Raw genomic sequence first — 26,584 nt, forward strand, 5'->3', positions numbered from 1 at the left:
GCTTAATGTCTGGAGTGATGCTTGGTGCACACTTCCCCTGTCTGGCCTGGGGGGCATGCCTCTAAGTGAGGAACAGAAATTGCCTTAATTGAACGTACTTCTGTGGGCAGGATGATTTCAGAGACATCTATGAGAGTCTACCTCCCTTTGAAAACAAACCTTGGACTGCTCCCCAGGGGTCTGGAATCCCTCATTTTCTCATGAGATCCCTTCCTTCCTCCTTCGTTAGTGAGAGCTGATATTTAGATGCAGACCTAGGAGATATTCTAGGAGAAAATATTTTATAGAGCTACCATTTATTGAGCCCTTACCATATGCAAAACACTGTTCTGAGAGATTGACATCCACAGATACTATTCTCATATTTTCAGATGAAGAGATGGAGGCCAAAAGAATACATTTGCACAAGGTAACAGAGTATGTCATAGAACATAATCAATTCCAGGTTCTTCAGACTCCAAAATTCATGCACTCACAAGACCCTTTACTGCTTCCCTGTATACAGCTGAGATTCACTGAGATCTCCAAAATTCTGATTGCCCTGCCCAGAAGGACAAAGAGTGCTAGGCTTTAACCTCTCCGGGAATGGAGAGAGTAGGGAAGAGGGGTGGGCTGAGAAAGCTCTGGGCCTCCCAGGGGGTGCTGTGCACAGGCCAAGGAATGAGGAAGGCCTGGGTCCTAGCCTCCACCTCCAGGTACAAGGAAGAAGTCCTGCTCCTGCTCCATAGAGCGACCTGCCAAGGGTCTCATTTAGGATGGAGCCCCTTCTGGGAGAAAGAGGAGCAGGAGCGGTGGCTGAACTTCGCCTGCATGAGAGCTATTGTGCTTATTTTCCATCAGGAGAGGGTGTGGCTTGTTGGAGACGGTAGGGCGGTGTGTGATGTTCCTCTTCATTTCTGTTCATTTCACTGCAAGTTTGTGAATCTGAATAACGTTGGAACACCTATGCTGGGCGTGTCAAGGACTGATGGCAGAGTGGAGGGTGAGGCCTCAGTGGGGGATTTCTGGTCACTGTCCTGATGGGACTTGGTGAAGACTTTCAGCTAACCTTCAGAGGTCTATCTCACAGTAGAAGCACCAATGATCAGTGTGGCTTAAATACAGCTGGAGAAGAGGCACCTGGGTGGCTCAGTTGGTTAAGCGTCCGACTTCAACTCAGGTCACGATCTCACAGTTTGTGAGTTGCAGCCCCGCATCCGGGTCTGTGCTAACAGCTCGGAGCCTGGAGCCCGCTTCGGATTCTGTGTCTCCCTCTCCCTTTGCCCCTCTCCAGATCACTCTCAGTCTTTCTCTCTTAAAAGTAAACATTAAAGAAAATTAAAAAAAAAAATACAGCTGGAGAAGGTGGTGAGAGTACCTTGCCTCCACAGTCTGGTCTGGCAGTCTCTCCCAGGTGCTTGTATGGAACCTCACTCTTGTACAGAAACCTCACTCATAGCACTTCTAACACTGGGTCACTATTGGTCATCTCTTCTAGATGGTAGGCTCCTTGAGGCCCCCAGCCGGTTCTGCTTGTCTCAGTAGTCTCTATGCCTTTTGCGGCTCCTGAGCCCGAGGACATATTCCCAGATGAGCGGGAAGCTGAAGAGCCTTGGCCTGATTACAGGAGTGAGGAACACTTCATGACAAAAGGAGGTAACTAAGTTAACTGTTTCTGGGAAAAGTCTCCTTCTCATCATTTGAGAACCAAATATGTAAACTGAGGTAGAAAGAACTGTCCACTTCCAGAGTGATGGGGGCTGGCTGGAAGGGACTTTTGCAGAAGAAGGAATAGCAACTTTGCTCTGGACAAATCCTATGTTACTTTTTCAAAGAATAATCTGCTAGTGTGAAGACTGTGCCTTTTATTTCTATTTTGCCTTGTATTTAAATGAAACATTTAAAATGGAATCCCTGAAAATTTAGAAGGCAAATAAAATGATCCTGCTAATTTAATGAAGCCCAAGCTGTAAATGTAGGTTTTATGGAGTGTCAACCACTCACTGAGGAACCTGGTAACCAGAGGGGAAGGAGGGGGCAGAGCTGTGTTCTGACTCATCCCGAGAGGCCAGAACTTTTACTAGTTTTCTAGAGCACGCAGGGTCTCTGCAGAGGAGGGGGGCTCTGCTATTAAGGAATGATCCAGAAACCTGTGAATTTTTCCTTCCAATTGCCTTGTTTCTTTCTCCACGATGAGGCTGGAGGATGGCGTGACTGTCAGAAAACACTCATTCCCTTGGGTTGGTGAACGTCTCCCTCTGGTACTCTGTGCCAAGAGGTCTGTATTGAAGATGAGTCTGATTGCCTTTGTGGTATGCGGCCTATCTACAAAGCTAGTCAGAGTGCAGCGGAGGGAGGGCCAGTCTGTCCTCCTGGGCGTCCTTTCTGTAATCCGCTTGTCACAGCCACCTCTGAAGGCTGCTCGCCCTGACAGAGGGGATGTGATGGGCAGCCTGTCAAATAGATTGTGAGTGCATTAGCAGGATTAGCAGAGAAGGCTAATGTTGCAGCATTCCCCAAGTTCATTCACAGCATCTGCGACTGCGGAGGCACAGGCTTCAGAATTAATGTCACATTGGGGACTGTCCCTGAAGCGGTCAGAGACAATAGTCTCATTGTGTTTGCCTGTGTTCGTGTATTACTATTTCACAACAGAGCTTAATTTCAAATATTAGTATAAAGATGCTATAGAGATTCTTTCTTCCATCTTATTGATAAACTAGCTGAAATACTTTAGTTGCCTCTCAAAACCAGAAGCTTTGTTCTTGGCAGTTGTTGAAGTATTGCTGATTTTATTTCTGCTTGTTAAAATAATATACCCTCATTTAGGAAAAATTGGATCAGAAAAATAGAAGGGAAAAATTTTAAATACTTAGTTCTTTCACCAGATATAACCTCTCATGCCATTTTGGTGTATTTTTATGCAGTGTTTTTTGGTTTGTTTGCTTTTTAAGTTTATTTATTAATTTTAAGAGAGAGAGAGAGAGAGAGATCACAGGAGGGGCAGTGAGAGAGGGAGAGAGAATCCCAAGTAGGCTCTGTACTGTCAGCACAGAGCCCAACTTGGGGCTCAATCTCACTAACCAGGAGATCATGACCTGAATCCATATCAAGAGTTGGACACTTAACCGACTGAGCCACCCAGGCATCCCCCTTCTATACATATCAATTAAAATTGTGCTTATATTGTATATTTAGTTTTGCTTCCTTTATTTTATATTAAACATTTTTTTAACTGTTTATTTAATTTTGAGAGAGAGAGATAGAGCACAAGTGGGGGAGGGGCAGAGAGAGAGGGAGACACAGAATCCGAAGCAGGCTCCAGGCTCTGAACTGTCAGCATAGAGCCAATGCAGGGCTCGAACCCACAAACCATGAGATCATGACCTGAATTTAAGTCAGATGCTTACCAACTAAGCCACCCAGGTGCCCCTTGATTCCTTTAAAAAAAAATCCAAATACTATATCATAAACATTTGCCAGTTTTCTTGTACTTTTAGTGAAAATACCAGTCAGATACTTGAAATACTTTGTGTGAATATTTTTGCACTAGTTTTCTATTGATGTGTAACAAATTACCACAAACTCAGCAATTTAAAATAATACCCATGGGCATGTAGGTTAAGCATAAGACTCTTGATTTTGGCTCAGGTCATGATTCTACAGTTCGTGAGATCAAGTCCCGAGTCAGGCTCTGTGCTGATGGCCTGGAGCCTGCTTGGGATTCTCTCTCTCCCTCTCTTCTCTGCCCCTTTCCCACTCTGTGCACGTGTGCTCTCTCTCTCAAAATAAATAAATAAACATTTAAAAAGTGAATAAATAAGATAATACCCATGTATTGGCTCACAGTTCCATAGGTCAGAAGTCTGGCATGGCATGGTTAAGGTCTCTGGTCACATGTCACAAGGCCAAAATCAAAGTATCAGCTGGGCTAAGTTCTCTGAAGACTCTAGGAAGACTTGTTCCAAGCTCATTTTTGTTGGCAGAATTCAGTTCCTCAAGGTCATAGGGCTGAAGTCCTCTTGTATTTGCTGGTTGTTAGCTGAGGACTGCTCTTAGCAGCTGGAGGCCGCCTGTTTTCCTTGACATGCAAGCAAGGCCCCCTTGATCTGCAGGCAAGTAGTGGTGCATTGAATCCTTACTGTGTTTGTACTTTTTGGCTTCTGTGACCAGAGAAAACTCTTCCCTTTTAAAGGGCTCATAAGATTAGGCCATGCCTACCAGAAAAATCTCCTCATTTTAAGGATAACTATGTCATATAACATGATCTAATCAGGGTAGTAAACCATCATATTGATAGTCAGCAGGATTCTACAAGGCATGTGTACCAGGGTGGAGAAATCCTGGGGCCATCTTAGACTTCTACTTACCATAATATTGTAATTTATTTAACAGTTTCTTTGTTTTAAAAAGGGCTGGGTTTGTGTCTAATTTTTTATTATTATAAGAGATGCTTTTGGATGAGCATCTAACCTCTGTTAATTTGATAGGTGAAGAATGATATTTTGTAATTTGCATCTTTATTTCTAATGAAATTCAACACCCAGCTTCTTGTGTTTATTAGCTATTTGTCTTCCTTTGTGAATTGTTTCTTTTCTTTTTGGGGTTTACTTTCTAATTGGTATATAATGTTCTTTAATAGTAAGGACATTATAGGGGCACCTGGGTGGCTCAGTTGGTTAAGGGTCAGACTTTGGCTCAGGTCCTGTTCTCGTGGTTTGTGAGTTCTAGCCCTGGGATGAGCTCTGTGCTGACAGCTCAGAGCCTGGAGTCTCCTTCTCTCTCTGCCCCTCCCCCGTTCATGCTCTCTGTCTCAAAAATAAATAAACGTTAAAAAAAAATTAATAGTAAGGACATTATAACTCTTTGCTGATTTTGTTACAACCGTTTTATCTTTCTTTGTGTACTTTTTGATGTACAAAGGTTTTAACTTCCTATGTACGCAATTCCATTTTTATCTTCTGTTCCTGCCTTTGATGTCGTATTTAGAAAATTTTTGCACCTCAAGATTTTAGAAATGTGTTGATTACATTTCTCTATTACTTTTATAGATGCATTATGTGTATTTAAACTTCAGTGTACATGGGATTTATTTTGATATATAATATGAGGCATGTTATGTATTTAAAAATTTCCCCCCAAATTTATTAACCAGTAGCCTGATATTTGATAAGTAACTCATCCTAACTGATTTCAAATGCCATTAACTTGACCTTTTTTGCTGCCTTTTCATTCTGTTCAATTATTCAAATATTTTGCAGGCTGGTGCCATAGTGTGCCATTTTGATTACTGCATTTTGAAGTAAATTTAAATATATTGAAATGTAAATTACTCCTTGTTTTCTTTAGTTTTCAATATTTTATTGGCTCTTTTACCCTAATACTTTCACAAATTTCTGATGGAATTTTAATTTGAAGTGTATTGACTTCATAAAATTTACGTGGAAGAAATGATGGTTTTGAAATATATAACCTTCCCATTCTAGAAATACAGAATGTCTCTTCACTTATTAGATTTTTCCTTCCTGTTCCTCAGTAAAGTTTTATTTTTATATTTTAATAAAATTTCATATTTACAGAAAATTTGCCGGAATATTACAAATAACAGTTTTCCTGAACCATTGGAAAGTAAGTTGCTGGAAGACTTCAGTATGTAATTCTTCCACAGAAGGATTTTCTGTGCTACCATCAAAATCAAAATCAGGCCATTAACATCTGTCTATTACTGTCATGTCATCCAGAGATCTCACTCATGTTCCCCCAGGGTGCCCAGCTATGGTTTTTAAAGAAAAAGGGTCCGATCCAGAGTTGCGGGTTGTATTTGGTTGTCTTGCATCTTTTGTCTCTTTCACACTCAGTTTCTCAGTCTTTCCAGGACTTTCATGACTTTCACTTTTTAAGGTCATAGGCCAGTTACATGGTAAAACTTCCCCCATTTTGGGTTTGCCTAACGTATCTCCATGATTTGATTTGGAGAATGCATTCTTGGCAGGAGCATTACAAAAGGAATGCCTTTAATGCATCCTATGAGGAGGCACATTGACTTGTCCATCACTGGTGACTCAACTTTTGATCATTTGATGGGCTTGAGTCTGCCTAGCTTCACCACCCTAAACTTACCCTTTATCAGTTTGTAATTAATGAGTATTTTGTGGGGAGATACTTTGAGACCATACTGTTGTTAAAGTATTTTAAATCTTGTTAGGTGCTACTGGAATTAGTGTTGATATCAGAGCCAATTTTGTCCCACGGCTGAGGGAAAAAAACCTTTCTTAGTGCTCTGCCTGACGCTTCCATGAATTATGAGGTTTTCTGCTCTGCTGTGGCAACAGGAATTGTTTCCAGGTGTGTGTGAACTCTGGGGCTTGTGCTTGCTGATCCTTTCTGGTGGTTCTTTCCCCAGTCCTGGGTAGTTTCCGGACACCTTGAGGATGTGAGGGAGACTCCCTAGATCTCTGGAGGAGTGCTCCTTCTGCAGCTCTTTCCTCGCTGGCACAGTTCCCTGGAGGCTCACTGGAGTTTCCCTCCGTTCCCCCACTCAGGAGAGCCTGGGCCCTGCCTGGACCCTTCCCCCCAGTTCCAAAGCCTGCACGCGCTCTTGGGCAACAGTAGGGCTCACCTCGTTTGCTTCCCATCTCTGAGGAATCACTGTCCCTCGTTGCCTGGTATCCTATGTCCCTGAACACCATTGTTTCATATATTTTGTCTGGCTTTTTAGTCTTTTCAGGCAGGGGCGTAAAAATGGTTCCTGTCACTCCAAACTGACTGGAAAAAAACCACTTATACATTTTGGATGAATCAAACTCATCATTTTTTCCCAAGCATTTATTAAAATGTAGACATGTTTCCCTCTGCTCTAGATGGCCCCAGGATGCCGAGAGTTTTTTAAATGTCACCTGTAAGTCTGTCTTCTCCATCCTCAGCTACTGCTCGCCTCTGCTATCAGCTCTATACCTACTCTCCAGTAGTTTATGTGTCAACTCTGCTGTAGGGCAGTTTCTCAGATAAGGGTCAGTAGGTTCTAAACAAGTCTTCAAAAATCTCTTCTAGGAATTAAAAATGTGAACTATGTCATAGGTATTTGACTGGGGCACTTTATTGCCTCCTTTCTGGTCCTTGGCCACAGTTACATAGTTGAGTCTCCTAAAGCATTGCTTTCTGGATAAATGAGACAGAACACTACTTTGAACCTTTGTTTGGGAGTTCTTCTTGTTGATGAGTCCGGTGGGGGTAGCGCTATTGCACTTTTGCTGGATTGTAGACTAAGCTGTATTAGTTTTTTAGGGTTGCTATGACAAAGTACCATGAACCGAGTGGCTTAAAATAATAGAAATGCATTGTTTCCCAGTTCTGGAGGCTACAAGTCTGCGGTGAAGGTGTCAGCAGAGCCATGCTCCCTCTGAAACCTGTAGGAGAATTCTTGGCTGCCTCTTCTTAGCCTCTGGAGTTTGGCAGCAATCCTTGGGGTTCCTTGGTTATAGCTGCATAACTTCATTGTCTGTCTTTGTCATCACGTGGCCTTGTGCCTGTGTGTCTCTGTGTCTTCACATGGACATCTGCTTCTGCGGACACCATCATATTGGATTAGGGACCAACCTCACTCGAATATAGTCTCATTTGAATTCAACTAATTACATATCTAATAGCCCTATTTTCAAATAAGGACAAATTCTGAGGCATCTTGGGGATTAGGACTCTCGTATTTTTTTTAGGGGATGCAATTTAACATTTAACAATTGGTATAGAATATTCGGTGACTTTCTTAGTGGAAACTGAATGAGCAGCCAGAGTGGTAGGCCTTGAACCAAAAGCAGATGACACAGGTGTAATGATTTCAGCAAAGATGAGGAAAGCTGGCTGGGCTACGGGTAGCATGCTAGCAGGAAGTCCTGTGCCAGGTTTGACTCCTAACTCCTGCAGATAGGAATGCAGCGACATCAGGATCCTGGTGTTAAGCCCATGTCTGGAATTTCCTGAGGTAAAATCCTTCACCCAAGCTTTGGCTAGTGGCCCCAAGTGTCAATGAGTGCTATAGACAAAGGGCAGATCTTATAACTGAAGCTTCTCTGACAGGTGGTCATGGTAGCAATGACCATGTATAATGATGGGAAATGTGCTTCCCTGTTTCTCAGTCTTTCTTAATTGTGAAGATAATTGCTTCTTCTGTGGATTTCCATTTGCACAGATCTTTTTAGTTTGAAGAGTGATTTCACAGTTTACAGTCTGTCTTAATTTTCATATTAACCCTGTGCAGTTAAAGTTACTACTTCCTTTTAGGTATGGTGAAGTTAATATCATTATGCAATAACTGCCAACACAATGAAAAGTAGATATTATTTTTATTTTACAGATGAGGAAATTGAAGCTAAGGAAAGCTAAGTGACCTGTCTAATGGCCTATGGTAAACTGTGGGACTGGGACCAGGACCCAGCTCTGTCCTTCCTAGTCTCATGCATTGTCCTCGACACTATGCTACCAAGCTGACCTCTAACTTGGATGTGCCTAGAGAATGTCAGCATTGGCATAGCACAGGAATGTGGGAGGTCCTACTTTGCACAGTATTCTCTAGACTCGATGCTTACTAGCTGTGTGATCTTGGAACAACTCTGTTAATCTTCATTCATTTATATACTCAAATATTCCTTTTTTTTCCTTATACTTTCTTCCCCCTCCTCCCCAGGCTTATTGGGCTATGATTGACATCTTAGCCCCACCTAAGTTAAGGTGTACAAAGTGATTATTAGATACATGTATATGTTGTAAAATGATTATCAGAAAAAGGTTAGTTAACACCTCCATCACCTCACATAATTACCATTTTTCCCCCCTGTGGTGAGAACATTTAAGGTTTACTCACTTAGCAATATTCAAGTGTACAATACAGTATTGTTAACTATAGTCACCATGCTGTTATTAGCTCCCCAGAACTTACTCATCTTACAGCTAAAAGTTTGTACATTTAACCAACATCTCCCCATTTCTCCCACCCCCAGCTCCCAGGAGCTACCATTCTATTCTCTGTTTCTGTGAGTTTAGTTTTGGATTACATATGAAGTGATATCATACAGTATTTCTTTCTTATGCTTTATTTATTTATTTCACTTAGCATAATACTCTCAAATTTCACCTATGTTGTTGCAAGTGGCAATATTTCCTTTTTTTAAATGGCTAAATTATATATAATTCACATTTTCTTTGTCTATTTATCATCTGCTGATTATCATGTGGGTTTTTTCCATGTCTTGGCTATTGTGAATGATGCTGCAGCAAACATTAGAATGCAGCTGTCTCTTCAAGATAATTTCATTTCTTTCAGATATGAGTCCAGAGTGGGATTGCAGGATCATATGGCATTTCTATTTTTTAATTTTTTGAGGAAACTTCATACTGTTTTCCATAATGGTTGTACCAATTTATATTCCCACCAACAGTGTCCATATCTCTCCCCAGTTTTAGGATTTTCTCAGCCATTCTTTCCTTCAAAAACCTTTTGCCCTTTTCTCCCTATTTTTTCCTTCTGGGACTCCAGTAATGCACGGTCATTTCTTTTAATGGTATCCCATAGTCCATATGGCTTTCTTTTATCCTTTTCCTTCTTTTTGACTTGTTCTCCTCTTATTGGACAAGTTAAAAAGATCTGTCTTCTACTTCACAGATTCTTTCTTCTATTTGATCCAGTTTGATACTGACACTTTCTCCTGAAATTTTTAAAAGTTTTTTTAAATGTTTATTTTTGAGAGAGAGAGAGAGAGAGAGGCAGACTGTGAGTGGAGAAGGGACAGAGAGAGAGGGAGACACAGAATCTGAAGCAGGCTCCAGGCTCTGAGCTGTCAGCACAGAGCCTGATGCGGGGCTTGAACTAATGAACTGGGAGATCATGACTTGAGCCAAAGCCAAATGCTTAGCCAGCTGAGCCACCCAGGTGCCCCTTTCTCCTGAATTTTTAATTCCATTCATTGCATTCTTCAGTTCCAGAACTTGTTTTTAAAAATGATTTATATATCTGTAATAGACTCTTCATTTTCTTATTGTTTTGCTGATTTTGGCGAACTGCCTTTCTGTGTTTTCTTGCAGTTCAATGAGTTTCTTTAAAATGACTATTTGTATTTTTTATTAGAGAAATTTCATTTTTTAAGGTTGGTTATTAGAAAATATTATTTCTTTGATGGTTTTATGATTAATAATTTTTAAATTTTCCTTGAAGTTTGTGTTGCTGCATTCGCATTTAAAGAAACACCTCCTCTAGTCTTTACTGGCTGGCTTCAGGAAACACCTTCCATCATCCATGTTAGGGATTCTGAGCCTTTTTCAGATATTTTCTATTGTATTTCTTCTCCACAGTTCTTGTCCCCTCTTACAAGGTGAATTCTTAAGATTGCATGCCTTCTTTTGATCCTGCAAAACCAGACTTGGGGCTGTCAGACTCCCATTTGCTTTCTCGAGGGCAGTGTTGAATGCTCAGACTGTGTGCTTTTTCACAGTGCTGCAGAGTTGGGCTGGCTTTCCACATGTGCTCACTAACTTTCTGCAAAGACTCAGTTTTGTTGTCATAGGGATTGTGCTCAGGGAGCTGGCCACAGAGTGGTAGGGTAGAGTATGGGAGAGGTTGTGATGCATTTGGGGTGCCTGTGGACCAGTGGGAGGATGTGTAGGTGAGATAGTCCCACTGGCTCATTGGTGGACTTCCTGATGGGGTGTGCAACACGTTTAGTAGGATGTATGTCTTTTCAGTGCCCTCCAAGAGCCCTGACTGCTGTTATCCCAGACATTTCATGCTCTGCATTCAGGCAGCACATCTCAGGATTCTAGGTGAAGTGGGAAGGAACTGGGTCTCTTTGATGGTGTTCTACACAGCTGGGGAAGCTGGGCACTCACTCAGATACTCTCACTTTCCCTTGTTGGAGAAATCACAGGCACTCAGATGTCCCACTTTGAGAGAGGGATGATGTGAGTATAATGAAACTGTTGCTTTTATCCTCTTAAATGCATCCAATTTCACTTTTTTTTTTTTGCTCCATCTGTATGCTAGAACTTTCCACTGGACTCCCAGACTTCCACAAAGGCATTTTACTTCATGGGTAATTAAATGAGTATTTTTGGACAGAAAGATGGTAGAAAACTATTAATTCCACCATGTTGATGATATCACTCTTCTCAGCCATTATTTCTTGAGTACTTATATGCTAGGCACTATTCTAGGCTATGGAATTGTTGCAACATACGATAAAGTCCTCATAGAATTTGTCTTTTGGAATTGCATCAATTCCGTTATTTGTAAAGTGGAGGTAAAAAGTGAATATCCTCAATTAAGTTGTGAAGAGTAAATGCAGTCATTTGTATAATGAGCTTAGCTCAGTGCCAGGCATAACAGAATTTTCAGTAAGTATCGGTTGATTATATGGAGATCAGACACAGTGGAAAGTGGGCTTAACTCTTGTCTGTTTTGGAACTGCAGTGCTCTGACATGGGGAGGGCATGCTGAATAATCTGGGTGGCAGGGGAAGATAGAAGTTTGGAGTCTTGGATGTCTTTTCAAGATACAGGATGGAAAAAAAAGATTTAGGATGGAAACACAAAGCTGGACTAGAGTGGTGTCATGAGGACAGTGGTAGGGCCCCACAAAGGGCAAGGCCTGGAGGACATGTACTAAGTTCATCTACTTGGCCAACAGATGCTTCTCTGCTCTTCCCACAACTGCAGTCAGAGGTAAAGAATTTCATACTGCAAAGCAAAGGATCAGTGAGGACCAAAAGCAATGTAACACAAGTTACGTTGTGCAGAGCATATTGTTGTTTGAAATTTGGGTGTGCCTAACATGGCTCACTGTATTAGAAGCCTGTCTTAAGTTCCTATACCTCAATATGTGGTATTAACTCTGGTAGAAAATATGCAACTGACCCAAAGACAACATAGTTTAAGAAATGTAATATTTTATTTGCATCACATTTTAGAAAGCTGTTTTTGTTGAGGAATGTGGTAATCGCTACTGGGCATTTTACTTTGCCTTGGGGACACAACTCCGAGAGCTGGAGTTTATACCGTAATTTGGCTAATCAGCTCAGAGTCAGCATCTGTACTCCTGTAAGTGGCATTTCATATTATGACAGGAAATCTTTACTGTTTTTCTATCATAAAGAAACATTACTAAACTGTATTGTATTATGTGCTCAAATTGGCTAACCATCTCTGATGAGCTGTAGAAGAAATGGAAACAGATAGTGAGTGAGTGGAGCAGGGATGACTACATGATCAATATTGCCTCCCACAAGGGTTACAGGTCTGAAGCATGCATTCCAGGACTGCAGATCAGGGCTCAGATATTTCTAGAGCTCCCTGAGATGGATAAAATGATTTCCCTGTTTCAGGTTGGTTGTGATACTTAAATGAGGTAATATGTGCAATAAACCTGACACACGAGAGGTATTCAGTAAAAACAGTTTACTCTCCTTTTTTATATCCTGTTTTATGAATTCAATTTTCTTCCATATTTTTAAAAAGCAATTCAAAATAGACCAATTAGTTTCTTATTCCTAGCTGGAGGGTCTGGCACATAGAAGGTGATTGGTGGGAGTGTGTGGAGTGAGTTGTTTGTGGTGCTCAGTATAAAGGTGTTTCCTGTCCAAGTCCCTTGGTGGGTTGGAGATTCAGCACTATCTACAAGCTCTTGAGTAGCACATACAGACAGGTTAGATTTAGCTGGCTAGGCTCTTTCTGGGTATGGCTTATGCCAGAATTATTCACATTTCAATATTTGAGCCATTTAATGCACATACTCTGTGTTTCAATCCACCTTTTGAATACCTGGCCACATTCTATGTGGAACAGTATCAGAGTTTAGAAATTCAGAGAAGAATTAGGCATATCCCCCAATCTTAGGAAGTCAGTAATTCCGTAGCAGAGAAAGTACTACACACACACACACACACACACACACACACACACACACACACACACGTATGCACTCAGTCATGCATACATATACATATATGCTTGTGTCTCTGTGTGTGCACCTGTGTGTATTTTGGGAGGTAGTGTCCTAAGGTAAAGGGCAACACTCAATGTGGGAGATACAAAGTTGTGAAAGTGTTGACCATGTTTTATGTGTAAAACTTAGGATCCATGGATAAGAACATGATAAGAGCATAACTCTATGGAGTTATAAGAACATAACTCCATAGAAAGTCAAAGGAATGACACTTAAAATTGGGGTAGTTCCAGGATCAAGTCTGCCTCCTTAAGAGGTAATTCTTGAATAAGTTTACAGTCTAGTTAGAGAGTCACGGGCATATCCACAAGACAGGAGATGGTTCACAGAGGCAAGAGGAGGACCCAAAGAGAGATATGTCTGCTCAGAGCTATGGGAGATGAAGAAGGGGAGGGAGGGAGTTTGATGTCAGTGAGTAGCAAAGGATCTGGGAGAAGGGGGAATGCTGAGTCTGGAAAGATGCTGGAAAAAGGCCTGGCCACAATCTTGTCTAAGTAGGGAGATCAAAGAGCCTTTCCTAGATTTAAGACAATGAGGCACACATCATTGGGGAGCCAGGTGCTTCTGTGGCCAAGGACTTTGCAGCTTGTCTGGCTGGCCCTCAGAAACATGGTTGAGAACAGACATGCGGGATTGATTAGAAAACTGCTATGCTTGGGAAAAAACTGTAGATTTCAGAAACATGAAAATGAAAACATGCAAGCATTTGTAAATGGAATGTGCCTATCGTTGTGGTTTATGTGCCCAGAGACCTTGTGAGTAACCTGTAGATATGGCTGGGAAAACATGTCTTTAGGGCCCCTTTCCTTCTCCCTTGCACAATGGTGACTTTCCTTGGGTGACACCTGATGGTTGCTATATTTTCCTTTCTGGTATAGGACCTTCTTCTCACTGATTATTATCAGGAAGTGACCTGGTGGCCCACTAAACTGGGGCTTCATTGGGCTGTTGAGAGGAAACCTTATTATGTCCGTATGTGGGGGTGGCGATGGTATTGCAAGTAGATCAAGGGCCCACTCTGAAGACTTATTAGTTGTTGCCATTTGCAGTTACTTGATCTCTCTGGACCTGAGATTCTTCATCCATGAATGGAGATAATCTTGTAGGTTCTTGAGAGGAATAAACATAATAACAAATAAAATAGATTAGTACAGTGCTTGGCACACATTAGGTATTCAATTAATCTCACCTGTTATTGCTAGTTTTTTGAGGAGGTGGTGTGATATGGGTACACATTCTGAGTATAGTTAGAACATAAAATCTCTTGGGGGGGTGGTGCACATAAGCATACACATTGCTGTCCATAGTGCTGAACTATCATTGCATGGGGCATGGCTGTAGCTCCTAATGCTAGGCCACACTTGATGGCTACTCAGTCTCTCCCAGAAATTCTGAACCAGAAGTGTAGAATGAAGAGGTCAAGATGGTAGAGAGGCAGACTAATAGTGGCATTTGGATAAGTCACTGGAAATTCTTACGGAGAGAAAGAAACATTTTTGTTTCTCTTAGATATTTATATTACCAAAGGAAAAACTCCAAACTGACAGGGCTGAAAATGTGGCTACAGGATGTGTTATGTGATGGAGGGCTGTGCATGTGTTAATGTAAATAATGAGTTTGGATAGTCAGCAGAACTCTGGGGGCAGGGGCGGGTAGAGCTTGTTTAAGAGTGGTATCATTGTCAGTTGGGTTAAGATAACATTTTAATAGATACGTAAACATTTTGGGTCAATAAAATATTTGTAATTTGTACAATGTCACAGAACAAATGAAAGTATTACTTATAGTGTGTGTGGTCAATTTCATATACTATTGAAAATCAAAACACACTTCTCAGTGTAGTATTTCTTGAGAATTGGAAGTTTTAAGGACAGATGTCTCTCACACATTCCTTTCATTGGGTATTCTGGTGATGATTCTGGGTATATTGTTGTCTGTGAGCCCTCATTCAGGCTCACAAAAGCACCATCTTACAAAGGCCCAAGCTGTTGGAGCAGCTTGGCTAGCCTACCTCCTAATGTCTACCCATCAGTGAATTCATCCTTCCTTCCTTCCATCATCTATCCATTCATCCACCAGCTAACCAATTGTCAAACATGTAATTATTGAGCATCTACTGCACTTTATATACTCTGGTGCTCTGTTGTGCATTTTGCACCAGTAGATTAGGTTGCCTAATCTACCTGCTATCATGACAAACCCTGACCTTGGACTCAGCCCCTCCAGGATCTGCTGGTGCTATATTTATTTCTTGTTCAACAACATTCATTAGGCACTTACTGTAAGCCAGATACTGCTCAAGTTAGTAGGGATACAGCAATGAATAGTGCTATCTAGTGTCTGGATTGCTAAGGTAGGCTTCTGGTTGGTTCTTTTTGTGCCAAAGACCTCCTGTGGTTCATTGTCAATACAGCCAGAGGTCCTTTTAAACCTAGGTCATATCATGTTATTTCTCTGCTCATAGTCTCCTGACAGCTTCCAGTCTCACTTAGTGGAGGGTAGTAGTGAAGGCAATCACAGTTTGTATTCTCTTTTTATATTTTGAAGGCATTGGCCACAGGACTCACTGACAGATCAGACATTTGAGTATGACCAGAAGAAAGGAATCAGTAATATCTCCAAGGAATTTTTCCTTGGCAACTGGAAAGATAGAGTTACCAATTACTAAGTTGGAGGAGACTGACAGGAGCAGATTTGGATATGAAAAATTCTAAATCTTATTTTGGATGTGACAATATTGATGTGCTTATTTGGCATTTAAATGAAGATACTGAACATGTAGTTGGATATAGAGTTCTGGAGTTCAGGATGGAGATATAAAGGACATTTAAAGCCACAAGTTTATATGAGATCGCTAGTGTAGAGAAAAGGAAAGTTCTTGGGACTGAGTTCTGGGGCACTCATCATTTAGAATGTGGGAAGATGAGGAGAGCCTTGGGAAGAAGACTGAATAGGAAAGGATGAAGAATTTGGAAGTGAACCAAGTGAGCTGTGTCAAGGGGAAAATATATTTCAGTAAGGAAGGTGGGATGAGGGCTGAAAATTGATTTCTGGAAATCATAGGAGGTCTTGGTAAGAGCTATTTTGGTGGAATAATAGAATCAAAAGCCTGACTAAATCGTGTTCAAAAGAGAATAAGAAGAGAGGAAATGAGACAGAATAATGACAACTCTTTCAAGGTAACTTGAAATATTTCAAGGAATCTCATGATTTTCAAAGGGCTACACATGAATAAACCATGAATGGCTTTGTTACTGCTGTGCTGTTTTAACATTTCCAAATACTGCATTGGCCTAAAAGAGAAATCAACATCCAGGTGTGAGTATCCGGCAAAACTAGTTGGGAAGGTGTCGAGTCAGCCAAAGGCTACATAACCTATAGCTTCCCTAGAAGTAACTCAAGGCTTGTCATGCAGAGTCTCTTAATAACAGAACAGCCACAATAGTAGCAACAACTAATAATAGTATATTCGAGTTCTTAACTGTGAAGCATTATACTGAATGTGTGTCATGGATTATCTTATTTAATGCTCACAACCCAGTAAGGTTGGTATCTCTTTTATTCCTATCTTACAGACTTAGTGGTTTATAGGCAGAGCTGTAGTCCTTTGAAATATTAGTGAGACTCTGATTTTTACTACTTTTTTGCATATAGGCATTATTTCAGGACCCTGCCAAAGAACAATGACGTGACACAACTTTTCAGAAGTGATGTAGGGAATAAGTAAAGGCTGTTTTCCCCAAGGGCTACTATGTGGATTGAGACCTCACTCTTCCTTCCTCTTTCACTTCTTACTCAGAGGTCTTGGGAATACAGATGTCATTTGTAATGGATGGTGCTAGGCAATTAATAGACAAAGTGTGCTATCATCAGGGGCTTTGTGTGGTTGTGGAAGAAGTCCACCCTTCTTACTGTGGTTCATCTCCTCTTTGACTCCCCTCCCTGACGGCCATGGCTCTCCTTGCCCCTTGTAGAGTGGAGGGCTTGCTTCATTCAGAAGGAAGAAAAGTGCAAAGTGAGGTCACTGGTTCCTGCTAACTCTTAAGACCTTAACTTTCAGAAACATTTCAGAAATGTTTCCTAAACATTTACAAGAAACAAGAGGTATTTTGATAGGCTTATAAACTTTATTTAGTTTTAACAAATACTGAAGTTACTGGTTTACTATACCAATAGGAATTACATGTTGTGCTATAAAGTCAAAGGCAAAAATAGTTCAGATAGCTACGGCTCTAATTAAGACTCCAGCGCATGGTGGAGTGTGGGGAAAGTAACACTGCACAGTCTATGGTCTATTCTTTTCGAAACAGTTTAGCTACTCAAGTTCCATTTCTTTAAAAGAACCGTTTATGGAAAAACTTAGAGAACATTGGATTCATTAACAACAATTGTAGGTTTCCGTGAGTAGCAGATTGATCCATTGAAAGGGCTGGATGAACAAATATGAATTGAGCATGACCTCCAGCAATTAGGGGTCTGTTTGAAACCTGTTAGTGTTTTGTACAGTAGCTTTAATCTTTTTCTTCTTGGGTGGAATTAAGTGCTCATTTTTTCCTTTCTCTTCCTTACTACCCTTTTCTCTTTAGTTTATATGTACAAACACATACACACTCGTGCCATTTCATGTTGTATTACCACAGTATAATTTTCCCTTTGCTTGTATTTCCATGCATGTTTTAGTTTGCTTGTTTTTTCCAGAATTGATGATGATGATGGAGAATGGAAATATGTCTATAAGGTATTGTGTGTTTTTTCAACTTTGCTGAAGTATCATTGACAAATAAAAGTGAATATATCTAAGGTGTACAATGTGATGATTTGATATACATACATACACACACACACACACACACATTGTGAAATGATTACCCTCAAGCTAATTAACACACCCATGACCTCACTTAGTTACCTTTTTTGTTGTTGTAAGGACACTTACAATTTACTCTCCTAGCAAATTTCAAGTATGCAGTAGCTATAGCTTCTATGCTGTATCCCCAGAACTTATTTAACTTCTTTGTTTGAAATTTTTTGTTTATTTATTTTTGAGTGAGAGAGAAAGAGTACAAGCAGGGGAGGGCAGGGAGAGAGGGAGATACAGAATCTGAAGCAGGCTTCCGGCTCTGAGCTGTCAGCGCAGAGCCCTATGTGGGGCTCAAACTCCTGAACCATGAGATCATGGCCTGAGCTGAAGTCAGATGCTTAACCAACTGAGCCTCTCAGGTGCCCCGAACTTACTCAACTTCTAACTGAGGTTTGTATGCTTTGACCAACACCTCTCTATTTTCCCTATCCCCCAGCCCTGGCAACAACTATTCTCTGGTTCTGAGTTTGACTTTTTAAAAATGTCACATATAAATGAGATCATACAGTATTTTCTTTCTGTGTTTGGTTTCTTTCACTTAGCACATTATCCTCTAGATTCAAACATGTTGTCACAAGTGGCAAGATTTCCTTATTTTTTATGCCTGAATAATATTCTCTGTATGTATAATATATATGTATATGTATTGTGTTTTTTTAAAACATATTTCCAAATGACTCAGACTTCACATCCCCTGCTAATCAGTAGGAACAATACCAGAATATAGCTAATATATTTAAGGAGAGTTTTCTATACTTATTTTCACTCTGAAAAGTGATTTTTGGAGATCAAAACAATTAAAAGTATCAAGGAAATAAATAAGCTCTGTGTGATGCTGGTTTTCCATTATGTAATTCTTGAGGACTTTTTCAGGAATTGTTAGGTGATTATGAAAATTATTAAATAAATATTATTTTAGTACCATGTTTCCTCTTTCTTTCTCATCTTTTTCCTTCTCCTCCCCCTCGTCCTCCTCCTCCTCCTCCTCCTCCTCCTCCTTATTATTATTATTATTATTATTATTATTATTATTATTATTATTACAACTTATTGTAGACACAGCTACCCCATCCTTTTAGGTTATTTAGTGACCTCTGACTGTAAAGGGTCTAAGATGAAAGCCTCTTCAGACTTGTAAACATCTTTGCTCTTTGAGCACAGAGTGTCACAAGTCTTTTTTGGCCCTTCATATTGGTCAAGCACATTTTGCAGTGCACTTCACAATGCTCTGAAGCCCCTTCAAGTAAGGCTTGACATTTTTTTGCGTGTATATCTACTCCCCCCAACCCCCCCTCGAGAACCTGGATTTGAATCTCATCTCTGCCTCTTATTAGGTATCTGACCTTGGGCAAATCACTTAATCTTTCTGAGAATCGGTTTCCTTATCTGTAGAAACAGGCATCATGACTAGCTCATACATTCGTGCTGATTAAATTGAATAAGTTTGATGTAAGAAATGCTCACTATAAATTGTAAAGTTCTACTAAATATATGCATTATTATAGTATCAGTAATAATAACTTAATTGGAAAAATATCCTCCTGTTGGGGACCAGAGTGTTCATGTGTCATAGCCTATTTTAAGTGATATGGTATAATTAGACCACAATTTATGTAACCATCTTCTAAATTGGGCAATTAAATTGTTTCAGAGTACTTGGGCCTATAAATAACACTGCAGTTATTATACTTATGCATAAATTCTTTGTCTGCATTTCTGAATATCTCTTTGGAGTTTGGCTTCAGGAGGCCACTTTCTCATAGGGCTGCCATTGCTCTGGGCTTCTGTCTTCTCAGCACTGCTGCTCTGCTCTTTGGAGAGCTCTTTCCCCTTGCATTCTCTCTGGACCACAGAAGGACCTCCAGAAAGGCCCGAGTATGAGTGGGGTTGCAAGAGGATAGGCTTTGGGATTGTTGGGTGGGTGTGAAGCTGGACTGATAATGCCCCACTGCTCTGGGGCATCTTGGTGTAGGGAAAGGGTAGTCTCTGTTTGGGGATGGATGGGCAGAGAACAAGGAGAGGGAGGGCACATCAGGTCTCTGAGTGCATGTTCCTGCTTAGAGTCGCCATTGGGTCTCCAGGGCTCTCCCAGCTGGGCTTTATAAGATTACAATCAAATTCATGGCTCAATATTTGCGAGAGAGAGCAATTCTGTCTGCACTGTCCCGCTCAATGTTGTATCCAAAGTGAAGAGTGGGGGCAGCAACCCTCCAGGCTGTTAGCAGCTCTCCCTTTGAGTGAATGGCCTGTGAAATGTTAGAGAAGACCTGAAACCCTCCTCCCCGGGCGGATATCACCTTCTTCTCTTGGATTTTATAAAGAACCTGATCCTCTTTGCCTGAATGGAGCCAAATAAATGGGAGTCTCAGAGGAGGTTGATGGCTCCGCCATAGAAGTCCCACAGCGACGTCTGGTTTTGATGTATTGCTGATGGATACGATCATGCTTAGAGAGCGAGATCACTTTTGCCAGTTTGAAAGAAAGGTCATGTTTTTAATTTAACTTAATTTCCTACACCAAAGAGAATTTTCAATAGGATATTCGACTTTTGCACCTTTAATGAGACCAGATGCTCTGGGGCCTGCAGCAATGAAGAGAAAACAGATTTTCTAGTTTACACTTCTACTTTGTACATTTTCTAAATTGGGCATGTGCAGTTTCTTTAAGGATGCCATTCCTCATTGGTATTTCTCTCTTTCCTTCTCAGTTTTTCCTTTCTTTCTCCCTTTCTTTTACCCTTCCTTCCTTCCTTCCTTCCTTCCTTCCTTCCTTCCTTCCTTCCTTCCTTCCTTCCTTCTTTCCTTCCTTCCCTCATTCTTAGGATTATCTTTGAGCATGGGCTAAGCCCTGTGCTTAGAGCTTTACAAACTTATATTTAATTTCCATTTCACAGATTAAAAGAGACTCAGCAAGGTTAAGTAAGGAGTGTAGTATATATCCTGTAGTGGGATGGTAGGCTGAATAACATAGTCATTACAAGCTTGGGTGCTGAAACTATATCATCTGGGTACAAGTCCAGATTTAGTGATTTATTTGTGGAGTGACCTGGGAAAATTACTTAACCTTTGACTACTGGTCTATATTGATTGTATTAAAGTTACAAGTTTAATTTTGTTTCTAATGATGACAATTACATATATAAAAGAGCATATGTATTGTTTATAGACTAATAAAACAAATGCCTGGGTACCTTTCAGGCAGATTAGGAAGTAGAACATTTCCCATACTTTTGAAGCCTTCCATATGTCCCTCCCCTATTGACAATGCCATCCTCACTAAACCCCAGAGCTAACCATCATTTTGGATTTTGATTTTTTTTTAATTTTCTTATTTTTCTATACATGCACTATATATGCATACACACCCAAATACCACATTCCTAAACAACATGTTGATTAGTGTTGATTGTTTTTGTACTTTATTAAACTGAGAAACACTGTGTGGTATTTTTCTTTGGCTTTTTATACTTTTAACTTGTATTTGTGAAATTCAACTATATAGTTATAGTTCACCTCTTTTTAGTGCTAAATGGAATGCTACTTATTTTATTAGTTTTTAAATGATTGTTTATCTTTGAGAGAGATGGAGCAGGGGTGGAGGAGAGAGAGAGGGAGACAGAAGATCTGAAGTGGGCTCTGCACTGACAGCAGAGAGCCCTACATGGGGCTCAAACTCACAAACCATGAGATCATGAGCTGAGCCAAAGTCAGACGCTTAACTGACTGAGCCACCCAGGTGCCCCTGGAATGCTACTTTAACTCAGTTTATTTATTCATTCTTTTCTCAGTGGACATTTGGGTCATTGAAGCTTTTGATATTACAGAGAAGTCTTTCATGCACATTATTAGTCTTTCTCCTGGGGCCCATCTGCTGAATTTTCTCTAGGGTGTATACACCCAAGAATGGGAGGGTCATAGTTATGTGTGTTCAACTTTATGTCCAACTGCTTTCTAAATTTGTTGTAACCTATTTACTGCCTGATTCATAGAGTAGAGAGTTTCCATATTTTTACATCTTCACCAATACTTGGTATTGTCAAATTTTAAGTGTTTTGCCACTATGGTGAATGTTAAATATATCTTATTATTGTTTTAACTGGCAACTTTCATTTCTAGTGAAATTGAACAACTTTATATATGTTTATAGTTATTTGAGTCCCCTCTTAGGTAAAGTTCCTGTTTGGTCCTCCCTGCCCCCCCCCCCCCCCCCCCCCGCCTTTTAGGTCCATTTCTCCTCTTATAGTTTCATCTTCCCCCATGTATTAAATGGGAGCCTATTCTGGAAGCCCTCTAATGGGCTTTATAGTTGTATGCTCTGTGACTCAAAGTCTGATATTTTTATGTTGCTAACTCTCTGCTTTCACATGTTGGATTCCTTTCTTTAAAACATGCTTGGACGTCTTACGGATTGATGTCAGTTCATGGCCTTCTTAGGTCAAGGACCATGCAGAAAAAGTCTTCCATAGAATAGCACAAGAGAATTTTGACTTTCATTGATTATTTTTAAATTCCTGTTGACAGTTAAAAGTAAGATCTCCTTTCTCCTCATTTCTATTCCTCAAATATTTGTAATTCAGACACATATTTTTGACTGGCCAGAATTCATAGTTTTCTGTCAAAGATACAATGGGAGTGCCTCTCTCTTCTCTTTTTCTGCTATTCCATCCTGGTGGTAGAATCAAGAAAAAAATTTAAAGCCTAGGAGATATAAATTCTTCCTGTTTTTACAAAGATCATAGTTTATTTTTAGGATAATTTCTTACATGCTGCTTCATTGCTCTGTTTCTAACTCATGTTTTCCTTCAGGTCGATGGTTTCAAAAGCAACAACAAATCAAAACAAAATAAAATTCCCCCAAACCAATGAACCAACTAACCAATGGAAACCTAAACCTAAACCACCACAAAAGAACGCCAACACATATTATCAAATCTAATATTACCCTTTGATTTAGACCAGGAACTACACAGGGGCAATTAAAATTTCTTGCACAGTTGTCAACAGTTCCTACCTCACCTTATCTTTTATCAGATTAGGGATCTCTGAACCAAACAGAAAAATGGGATGGCAGTAAGGTGGTGTAACAGGAGAGTACCCACTCATATTCTCCAAAAGCAACAATAATTTGGCAGCCATCAATGGGCAAAAGTGCCTTCGTGGGAACTTTGGGGTGTAGGTAGTATGTTGTGAAACCCCAGTAGAGCCTAAGACCAAAGAAGGCCATTCAGAGAGGGCAGCTACACACTCATGATGAAGGCTTGCCAACCCTGGTCCTAGTTATAGTCATAGAAACAGCTCCATCCTACTGTGGACTTAGTGACAGCCCTGTTTGTCCTTCATCCTGCTAAGGCCATCTGCTAGCACTATCTGCCAAAGGACCTGGGAAGATCCACACACCTGTATACCTTGGTAGCGGACCAGATGACCTGTCTTGGCTGTGGAACTGGAAGCAGCCCATGATCTGGCTCCAGACCCTCTCAGCCATGGTCTCAGATTGGTCTTGCCTACTCAGAGACCCAGCAAGAGATGTATTCCTGTATCCCTAGAGGCAGATCTGCAGACTTTGATTCTGACTATAGACCCTGAAGCAGCTCTGTGACTTGGTTTGAGCCACACCCTCTTGTGGTCTGGGGCCAGTCCTACCCCAGAGGATCTGTCCAGTGATGCAGCAGGAACCCTCTCAGGGACATGGTAGGAACCATACCTGTCTTCATACCTGGTAACAGCCCCTGTCTGTGGACCCAACTGTAGATCCTGAAGTAGACCCTTGTCCCAGTACCAACCCTACTGACAAAGGTCCTGGAGGCAGTCCTTTCTTCTTAGGGACCAGGCAGGATCCACACCCCCCTGAGCTCCTGGTAACAGGTCTTTTAGCTGTAGACCCAGCAGCAGCCATGTGATCTGGCTCCAAACCCACTCAGCTGCAAACCAGAGATAATCCCATCATCAAGAGATCTAACAGGAGATATTTACCTGCCAAAACCAGTCTGTAAAGACTGGAAGAGGTGTTCCCTTCTTCAAATGCCAAAGACACAACACAAGGCTATATAGATAATGAAAAATCAGGTAAACATGACACCATAAAAGGAAATGAATAAAGCTTCAGTAACCTATCACAATGAAATAGAAATTTACAAATTGCCTAACAATTCAAAGTAATCATCTTTTTAAAAATGTTTTATTTTACATTTGAGAGATAGAGAAAGCAGGGGAGGAGCAGAGAGACAGAGACAGAATCTGAAGCAGGCTCAAGCCTCTGAAGCTGTCAACACAGAGCCTGGTGCGGGGCTCGAACTCATGGAGCAGTGAGATTATGACCTGAGCCGAAGTTGGACGCAAATGCAAGAGAACACAGATGACCAAACACAATCAAGAAAACAATATATGAGCAACATAAGAAATTTGATAAATATAAACCATAAAAAAGAACCATACAGAAATCCTGAAACTGAAGAATATATGATTGAACTGAAAAATTCATTATAGAGCTTCAATAACAGACTTGATCATACAGAAGAATTAGCTAACTTGAAGATAGGTCATTTAAAATTAGCATGATGACTATAGTCAATATGATATTGCTATTTGAGATTTCCTGAGAGTAGATCTTAAGTGTTCTCACCACCAAAAAAACATGGTTAACTATGTGAAGTGAGGGATGTGTTAATTAGCCTATTTGTGGTAATCATTTCACAGTGTATACATATGTAAAACATCACATTGGGGGCACCTGGGTGGCTCAGTCAGTTAAGCATCCAAGTTTGGCTCAGGTCACGATCTCACGTTTCGTGGGTTCGAGCCCTGTGTTGGGCTCTGTGCTGACAGCTTGGAGCCTGGAGCCTGCATCAGATTCAGTGTCTCCCTCTCTCTGCCCCTTTCCTGCTTGTGCTCTCTCTCTCTCTCTCAAAAATAAATAGACATTAAAAAAACCAACATCACATTGTACATCTTAAATATATACATTTTTAATTTGTCAGTTGTACCTTAATAAAGCAGGGGTAGGGGAGGAAAAATGTGTTGTAATGGGAAATCAGAAGGTCTAAGTTTTGGCTACTTATTTAAGCATCCAACTTTGCCCTAATGTCAGAGGTTCAACTCAATATAAAATTGCCATGTGGCTATGATAAGAACTTTTGCATCATAGGTAGTGAGTAGTGCCTGAGTAAGAGTGGCAGCGGTGGTTGTAGAAGACTCTTGAAAGCACATTGCCTTTGTGTAGTTTCTTCCCTGCATCACAGAGGTGTCTTGACTCTGCCTTCTACAGGCTTCAGAAAGAGCTCAGGATCAGGTAAGAAAATTGAGCCCAGTCTTCACAAGATTGGATTATTGAACTCTACCAAGGAGGCATATGAATATACTGAAGTAGCAGCACTTGGCTTTAATAGGGAGGTTATATGAGATGGTTTAAATGATTTTGGAACTGGTAGCCTTCATTTCCACAGGATTGACCAGGATAGACCTGGGATGGGTAGGGAGTATGTGTCAGCTTGTGGAAGACCATAAACTAGAATGAAGAGTACACACATTTCTTTAACTTAATGGTTTAAAATCCCTGGGAATTCTGTAGAATCCTCTCAAGGCCCAATACACTTCTCAACTAGAAAAGCTGGCTTATCTGTCTCCTGTGCATTTTGATCTCAGGTAAAATATTATTTTAACAAAGGCTATTAGTCTCCAGAGAAACAGACACAATAGAAAAACACACACACACACACACACATATATATATATATATACACACACACACACACACACACACACATCCATCCGTACACACACAAACATATGCACATACATATATAGATACATACACAGATAAGTAGGTACATATGTATATGTATGTATATATGCATATGTGTTTATATGTATATATATTTGTACGTAAATAGATTCATTATAAGGAATTGGCTCAAGTGATTATGGAGACTAAGAAGTCCCAAGGCCTTCAGTCAGTAAGTTGAATACCCAGGAGTCTGAGTCTAAAAGCATCAGAAGACACTGATAGCTCAGCTCAAGGACAGGCAGAGAGAGAATTCTCTTATGCTGATATATTGTTCTGTTCAGGCCCTCAACTGATTGGATTAGACCCATCCATGTCAGTGAGGTCAATCTGCTTTACTATGTCTACCAATTCACATGTTCATCTCCTCCAGAAATATCCTTGTGGATATGCCGTGAATGATGTTTAACCAAATACCTGGGCACCCCGTGGCCTAGTCAAGTAGACATATAAAGTTAACCATCATATGGGTTACAATATTTAAAACTCGGAAAAAGTGAAAATCCTTGGTTCATAGCATAGAAGGTGGTAGTGATGGTTGTGGGGGTGTTGTATAAATTGTGACAGAGGCCTTGGCCAATTTTCCCAACTGTGCACAGTCCTACCCTCTGGTTGTTTATCCTCTAATTGTTGAGAGGTCTTTGCATGACATCGTATATTAGCAATGTCTAAGTGTTTTAAGAAAATATCCTCATGCAATCTCTGTGATTTTCAAAGACTTTGTTGATTCCTCCCTTGGCTAGCTGTTGCTACTAGTCCCATGAATCCTTATCCACTTTCACCATTGATTGCTGTGACCCTTTGCTACACTGCACTAGGCAGTCTGTCCTTCTTGCCTGTTTCCCCTGGTCCCCTGGAAAAGCCAAGTTGGATTGTTTTGGGTAATTTATTTGCCTAGAATTTGTTTTTGGTTTTGTCTGTATTCTAGATCATTGCTTCTGAAGGTTAATCCAGGATCACCTGCAGAACTTTTTAATACA

At 40.6% G+C, this 26,584-nt stretch overlaps 1 long non-coding RNA gene across 3 annotated transcripts in view; it reads left to right on the forward strand.

Moving 5' to 3' along the window:
• The window catches only part of LOC109498373, a 206,814-nt gene that overhangs the window by 11,731 nt on the left and 168,499 nt on the right, over positions 1-26,584 (forward strand). For all 3 annotated transcript variants that reach the window (XR_006595943.1, XR_006595945.1, XR_006595944.1), the window contains exon 2: positions 1,478-1,635. This is a non-coding gene — a long non-coding RNA (uncharacterized LOC109498373). The remainder of the gene's footprint in view (positions 1-1,477; positions 1,636-26,584) is intronic.

The sequence above is a fragment of the Felis catus genome, chromosome A3 (assembly GCF_018350175.1).
Source record: "Felis catus isolate Fca126 chromosome A3, F.catus_Fca126_mat1.0, whole genome shotgun sequence".
Taxonomy (NCBI): domain Eukaryota; kingdom Metazoa; phylum Chordata; class Mammalia; order Carnivora; family Felidae; genus Felis; species Felis catus.